The sequence below is a fragment of the Mobula hypostoma genome, chromosome 6 (genome assembly GCF_963921235.1).
Source record: "Mobula hypostoma chromosome 6, sMobHyp1.1, whole genome shotgun sequence".
Classification (NCBI taxonomy): domain Eukaryota; kingdom Metazoa; phylum Chordata; class Chondrichthyes; order Myliobatiformes; family Myliobatidae; genus Mobula; species Mobula hypostoma.
In genome coordinates, this window is record NC_086102.1 from 174,831,798 (window position 1) to 174,840,056 (window position 8,259).

Sequence of the window (8,259 nt, forward strand, 5' to 3'; positions counted from 1 at the left end):
GTTGACTCGACAGTCCAATTTCTCAGGTGAGGCCAAATGCAAGCAGGAAGTGTGCTTTGCTGTGCTTTGCTGTGCTTTGCTCAAGTCTTGACAAGTGCTACGATGAAAAGAATGGAGTTAAATACCATCACAATGAAATAATTAGCTGACATGAGCATATTCACGAGCGCAGTTGCCGTATCTGCTGTGCTGTCAAATCCATGGTTGTGACAAAGATGGCTCGTGCAATTTTTTTAAAAAAGTACATTGGGAGGCTAGATTTATTGTTTGTGTACACATTCCATGTTCTATGTTTAAAATTGAAATAAAATTTAAATATCAACTCACAAATCTGCACCACTACAATCCTTCAAGGAGCTATACTGCCATCACTTCCTCAGAAAGGCTCCAATCTGCTGGATGAGGGATCAACTAAATCCCCACTTTCAAGATGGCCTGACTGCATGGTTCTCAGTGTTAGCAAAGACTACTTGCTTTGTAAGGAACTACTCAGACACTTCGTGTTTTTAAACACAGTGACTCAGAGTCCTGGCAGTGATAAACTGCTCAGACATCGACAGAAACTGCCACAAAACCCACCACCACCCCAGCCCAAGTGAGACTTCCATGCAGATGCATGGAGGTCGGTCACTAGTGGTGTGCCTTAGGGATCTGTTCTGGGACCCCCACTCTTTGTGATTTTTATAAATGACCTGGATGAGGAAGTGGAGGCATGGGTTAGCATATTTTCTGATGACACAAAGGTTGGGGGTGTTGTGGATAGTGTGGAGGGCTGACAGAGGTTACAGCGGGACATTGATAGGATGCAAAACTGGGCTGAGAAGTGGCAGATGGAGTTCAACCCAGATAAGTGTGAGGTGGTTCATTTTGGTAGGTCAAATATGGTGACAGAATATAGTATTAATGGGAAGACTCTTGGCAGTGTGGAGGATCAGAGGGATCTTGGGGTCCGAGTCCATAGGACACTCAAGGCTGCTGCGCAGGTTGACAGTGTGGTTAAGAAGGCATACGGTGCATTGGCCTTCATCAATCATGGGATTGAGTTTAGGAGCTGAGAGGTAATGGTGCAGCTATATAGGACCGTGGTCAGCCCCCACTTGGAGTACTGTGCTCAGTTCTGGTCACCTCACTATTGGAAAGATGTGGAGACCATAGAAAGGGTGCAGAGGAGATTTACAAGGATGCTGCTTGGATTGGGGAGCATGCCTTATGAGAATAGGTTGAATGAACCTGGCCTTTTATCCTTGGAGCGACGGAGGATGAGAGGTGACCTGATAGAGGTGTACAAGATGATGAGAGGCATTGATCATGTGGATAGTCAGAGGCTTTTTCCCACGGCTGAAATGGCTAGCACGAAAGGGCACAGTTTTAAGGTGCTTGGAAGTAGGTACAGAGGAGCTATCAGGGGTAAGTTTTTTTTACGCAGAGAGTGGCACTGTATTGCTGCCACAAAAGGATGTTGGGAATGGCAAGGGTAGAGCGCCGTGGAAGGGGTGGGGGACAGGCGGCAGAGAAGGAGTGCCGGGGGCATTGGTATCACCGATGCAGACACACTCAGCACCGAGACACCAGGCAAGGTCATTTGATTCCAAACGATTGGTTTATTGATCATTAAAGAATGTCCCTCTGCCGTTTCCCACTCCCTCCCCTCTCCCTTCCACTCTTCCCAATTATGATTTTCCCCTCCCTGCCTCTTTCCCACTCCCAGTCCACAATCGAGACCCATAACAGAATTAGGTTTATCATCACTCACATATGTCATAAAATGTCTTTTTTTTGTGACAGCAGTAGAGTGCAACACATAAAATTACTACAGTACTGTGCAAAAGTCTTAGGCACCCTAGTTATATATGTGTGACTAAGACGTTTATATGGTACTAACACCAAGCTTGCCAAGCTTCCTAGCACTAAATGAAAGAATAACACAGTGCTTCAAGTTTTATATCAGGTCATTAGGCAGCCGTCATTAAAAGCGGTGAACTCATTAAGGACTCCATTTCCCAGGACATGGCCTATCCTCATTGCCACCATCAGGAAGGAGGTACAGAAGCCTGAAGGCACACAACAATTCAGGAACAGCTTCTTCCCCACTACCATCCGATATCTGAATAGACATTGAACCCATGAATACTACCTCACTACTTTTTAAAGTTTCTATTTTTTTGCACTTCTTATTTAATTTTACTATTATATACACACACACACACAGACTGTAATTGATAGATTTTTCTCTCTATTATTAAGTATTGCATTGTACTGCTGCCACAAAAATCAACAAATTTCACAGCATATGCTGGTGATATTAAAGCTGATTCTGAAATATCTGAATATCCTTATAATATTTCTCACCGATTGCAAACCTTTAAAGATTCATGCACTGTTAAATCGATACCTTTGCTTGAACACTGGTCTCCCCAGAATGGAATCCTCACACCTGCCGTTTCTACCTCCTACCCAAGATCCACAGCAGATAAAGGGGGTGCTGTAGTAGTCTGGCAGACTGACCTCTACCTTGCCGAGGCCCCGCTACAACTCTCAGATACTTCCTTTTACTTACCCCTCGAACAGGATCCCACTAGGGAGCACCTGGCCATTACCTGTCACACCATCGCTGACCTTATTAGCTCTGGGGATCTCCCATCCACTGCCACCCACCTCATTGTTCCCACACCCCGCACCTCCCATTTCTACCTCCTATCCAAGATCCACAAACCCACTTGTCCAGGTAGACCCATTGTTTCAGGTTGGTCCTGCCCCACTGAACTCAAATCACCATACATCAATTCTGTCTTATCCCCTCTAGTTCAGTCCCTTCTCTTAATTCCTCCATCTCTACCACATCAGGATGAGGCTTTTCATTCTAGAATGAAGGAGATGTCCTCCTTTTTCAAAGAAAGTGTCTTCCCTTCTTCCACCATTAATGCTGCCCTCAAACACAGCTCTTCCATTTCAAGCATGTCTGCTCTTACCCCATCCTTCCGCCACCCTTCCAGGGATAGGATTCCTCTTGTCCTCGCCTACCACCCCACTGGCGACCACATTTAGTGCATAATTCTCCAATACTTCCGCCATCTCCAACGGGATCCCACCACTAAGCTCATCTTTCCTTCTCAGCCACTTTCTGCAGGGATCGCTCCCTACGCAACTCCCTCGTCCATTCGTTCCCCACCAGCCACTGATCTCCTTCCTGGCACTTACTCTTGCAAGTGAAACAAGTACCACACCTGCCCCTACACCTCCTCCCTCACTGCCATGCAGGAACCCAAACAGTCCTTCCAGGTGAGGTGACACTTCACTTCTTAGTCTGTTGGGGTCATAAACTGTGTCTGATATTCCCGGTGTGGCCTCCTGTATATCAGTGAGCACCGACATAGATTGGGAGACCATTTCACTGAGCATCTACGCTCCATCCGCCAGAAGAAGGATCTCCCAGTGGATTCCACTTCCCATTCCCACTCCGATATGTCAATCCATGGCCTGTCACAATGAAGCCACACTCAGGTTGGAGGAACAACACCTTATATTCCATCTGAGAAGCCTCCAACCTGATGGCACGAACATCGATTTCTCAAATTTCCGGTAATGGGGCCACCCCCTTCATCATTCCCCATCCCCTTTTCCCTCCCTCACCTTATCTCCTTGCCTACCCATCACTCCCTTTGGCACTTCTCTCCCTTTTTCTTTCTTCCGTGGCCTTCTGCTCTCTCCTATTGGACTCCCCCTTCTCCAGCCCGTTATCTCTTTCACCAGTCAACTTCCCAGCTATTTATTTCATCCTTCCCCCACCCAGTTTCACCTATCACACATAAAAGTTGCTGGTGAACGCAGCAGGCCAGGCAGCATCTCTAGGAAGAGGTGCAGTCGACGTTTCGGGCCAAGACCCTTCGTCAGGACTAACTGAAAGAAGAGCTAGTAAGAGATTTGAAAGTGGGAGGGGGAGGGAGAGATCCAAAATGATAGGAGAAGACAGGAGGGGGAGGGATGGAGCCAAGAGCTGGATAGGTGATTGGCAAAAGGGATATGAGAGGATTCAATAAAATGTGAGTACCTGGGATCCTCAGAAGGTCTCTCACTGCTCCCCATCTATAATTTCTTTGGCTCTTCAACTTTCCGACCACATTTTGACTCAGACTCGCTATCACAGCCATATATCCTTTCTTGGAACATGTCTCCACTGCCAACTTACTCCAGTTGGCTTTAGGATTCGTTTTTGAGCCTCTCAAATTGGACCTTCTGAGGATCCCAGGTACTCACATTTTATCGACTCCTGTCATATGCCTTTTGCCAATCACCTGTCCAGCTCTTGGCTCCATCCCTCCCCCTCCTGTCTTCTCCTATCATTTTGGATCTCCCCCTCCCCCTCCCACTTTCAAATCTCTTACTCACTCTTCCTTCAGTTAGTCCTGACGAAGGGTCTCGGCCTGAAACGTCGACTGTACCTCTTCCTATAGATGCTGCCTGGCCTGCTGCATTCACAGGCAACTTTTATGTGTGTTGGTTGAAACTCCAGCATCTGCAGATTTTCTCGTGCTCACTTATCACCTTGTATTTCTCTCCCCCGCCCCCCCCACCCCTGCGCCTTTTAAACCTACTCATCTTTTTTTCTCCAGTCCTGCCAAAGGGTCTCAGCCCAAAACGTCAATTGTACTTTTTTTCCCCCATAGATGCTGCCTGGCCTGATGAGCTTCTCTAGAATTTTGTGTGTGTCGCTTGGATTTCCAGCAACTACAGATTTTCTCTTGTTACAGATTACTGCGGTTTCAAATTTAATTCTGTGAACTCCCTTATGCAACATTATCTTTACTAAATGAGATCTTGCAGATGAGGATATGCTGCTGCCTCACAGCTCCAAGAGACGAGGGTTCAATCCGGAACACCGGTGCTGTCTGTGTGGAGTTACCACGTTCTCCACCGGGTATTCTGGATTCTTTCCAAATCCCAATACTGAGCCCAAAGCTTAATAGACCACCATAAGTAATCCCTTTCTGAAGGTAAATGTAAATATGTCAACAGGAGTAGATAGACATTGACGTATAAAAAAATGACAGGGAAGTAATAGAGCGGTACAGAGGTTAGCACAACACTTCACAGAACCAGCGACCCCGGTTCAGTTCCCGCCACGGCCTGTGAAGAGTTTGTATGTTCTCCCCGTGACTGCGTGGGTTTCCTCCGGTTTCCTCCCACAGTCCAAAGAGGTACCAGTTAGTAGGTTAATCGGTCATTGTAAATTGTCCTGTAATTAGGCTGGGGTTAAATCGGGGGATTGCTGGGTGGCCCGGCTCGAAGGGCCAGAAGGGCCTATTCCACGCCAGAGTTCAATAACTAAATAAATAAACCAATATGATCTTCTTAGGACTTAATTATATTTTAAATCAATAAAAAATAAAGCTGTTTTAGGAATGCATCTGCAAACTGAAGAAAATCAAATTTGACTTGTTTCACTGCAATTTCTAATTCTTGAACTAAGAAAATTACAAGCTCTGATGGCTTTTTTGGTCCATTGTATGTGAATTAGCCGGAAAAACCAAAAAAAAGGACAAGCACGTTTAACTCTTCCAGTAACTAAAACCACAAACAATAATCACAATTAAAATCATTAGTACACCCAAGACTTAGTAAACCTGAAACCAAAAAATACTTCACATAAGCAAAATGCTTCTGCTGAAATTCAGATCTAAATCTTAAACTTAAGACGTTACATCACTGGATTTAATTGAAAGAAATCATTTTGTTTTTTGGGAGAGAAGGGTATCAAAGGAAAATCATCTCATAGTGCAAAATCTTTTATTTATTCATAATTTAGACCTACTTGCTTTATGTATATGGTATAGATGATTTAACATAACTTACTGACGGGGATTGCCGATTAAATAGAAGTTCTGTGTTCGGTGCACATCTGCTGACCACTACACTACAGGAGTGATGTGAGTATGTTAGAAAGATTGCAGAAGAGATTCACCAGGACGTTGCCTAGAATAGAGGGCAATGGAGAGTAAGTATTATTCACAGGGAGAAAGTGGATTGTTCTCACTCGAGGAGTCAGAGGGGTGGCCTTATGGAAATTTATCAGAGTGACAAGCATTAAAGGGGCAGATAATCAGAACCATTTTCCCGATTTAGAGGAGTCTCAAAGCAGAGGACGTAGATTTAAGGCCGGGGGGGAAACTTATGGGAGATCTAATGGGCAAGTTTTCCACACAGAGACTGGTAGTTATTTATTTATTTAGAGATACAGTGCGGAATAGGCCCTTCGCCCTCTCCCTTTTCCTTCCCCCCTCCCCCTTTTCCTTCTCCCTGGGCCTCCTGTCCCATGATCCTCTCATATCCCCTTTGCCAATCACCTGTCCAGCTCTTGGCTCCATCCCTCCCCCTCCTGTCTTCTCCTATCATTTTGGGATCTCCCCTCCCCCTCCCACTTTCAAATCTCTTACTAGCTCTTCCTGATGAAGGGTCTCTGCCCAAAACGTCGATGGTACCTCTTCCTAGAGATGCTGGCTGGCCTGCTACGTTCACCAGCAACTTTGACGTGTGTTGCCCTGATTTAATCCTAGCCTAATCACTGGACAATTAACCTACCAACCGGTACATCTTTGGACTATGGAAAGAAACCAGAGCACCGGGAGGAGTTTGTACATTCAGGGGGAGAACATACAAACTCCTTACAATTCCCATCCTTACAGACAGCGACAGGAATTGAACCCAGGTCACCTGTACTGTAAAGCGCTATGCTAACCAGCAGGCCACCATGCCGCCCTATAGAACAAGCTGTCAGAGGAGGTGTAGAGGCCGTAACAAGTGCAATAGTTAAGAGGCTTTTGACAGATATTTCGATCGGAAAGGAGTGGAGGGATGTAGGCCTGATGCAAGCAGCTGGATTCGACTGGATATGCATTACAATCAGCATGGAAAAGATGGGCCAAAAGGTCTGTTTCTCTGCTGTACAGTCCTATAACTCTGTGACCTTGAGAAAGTATATGCAAGGTCCAAAAGGAATTGGGAAAGAGATCACAAGGATACAAACAAATCCTGATTGTAAAGGAATTATATTTATCTCATATTTCACTCAGTGAATCATTAGATTATTTTGTCATCCTGGACTAAACAGTCAGAAAGAAGTTAATCATTTTGTTTTCTGAATCATCAGGAGTCCTGTGGTCTTGCATTTTTAGGTTTGCCTTGGTTAGCAATACACTGATACAGAACTTATAAGCTGTATCTTTAAATAATACCACGATCAAAGTTTCAGTTTAAATGAAAGCAGTCTGTATCTTAACAACAGCACGACCAGCGAATGCAGCTTGATTTAAAGATTATTTAAGTGGAACCTTCTTGGCACTGCAGCTTCAGCTCAGCTCATTGAGGAAGTGTGTGGGCAGCACACACCCAGTTTCACGGGTCACCGCCTAATGTTCCTCTGCATTGAAACATGAAGAAATATAAAAATGGGGAAGATTGTTTCACTTCCCAGTTTAATTTCAGTGTGGGAAAATCACAAAATAGTTTAAAAATCACAATCATTCTGTAAAACAAATTTATTTTCCTCTCTTTCCTGTTTTTAACCTCTATAATGATGTACCTTTTGAGGAAAGAAAATGTCATATTTATCTCTTAAGGTTATTCATCTTTAATTACTTCCTGAATATTTGATTCTTAGTACAAAAGTAATCTCCAAGGTTATTAGGATGTCAACAATATAGATTTTAATTAGGCTAGCTATTGTCACAACTTGGCATTGGTACAAGCTGGCTACAGCAACTGGAGAAAGTTACCTCGAAGATGATGTTAATCTTTCATGCAATGGTTTTAGGTTAAGTGTGTGTCTCAGTAATATCATCATACAAACTTATCATCATCTGTACTGCCAATGGCAGGATATGATCCTTTCTTATGGAAGTTACCAGGTAAACTTATTTTCAGAACTGTAAAATTAGAACAGGAAAATTGTGTTAGAAGAAAAGCAACAAATAAAAACAAAATGGTAAAAATTCTACAGATTCCAATCATTATCAATTTAAACAATTCCAATTTTAAAAATCAATAATACACACCAATACTGCATTTATACTTCACATTTCAATATTAATTGTTGCCATGTCTAATTTGATTTCTTGTTCAATTTTAAGGTCAGAGATATGCTAGAGATGCAGGTACAAATTAAATTGATTTTAAAAAGATAAATACAGTTTTCCTTATGGATTCTATCATTTTCTGATCTGGAATGCATTCCCTTAATTCATTCTTCACACCATTTCTGCAAAT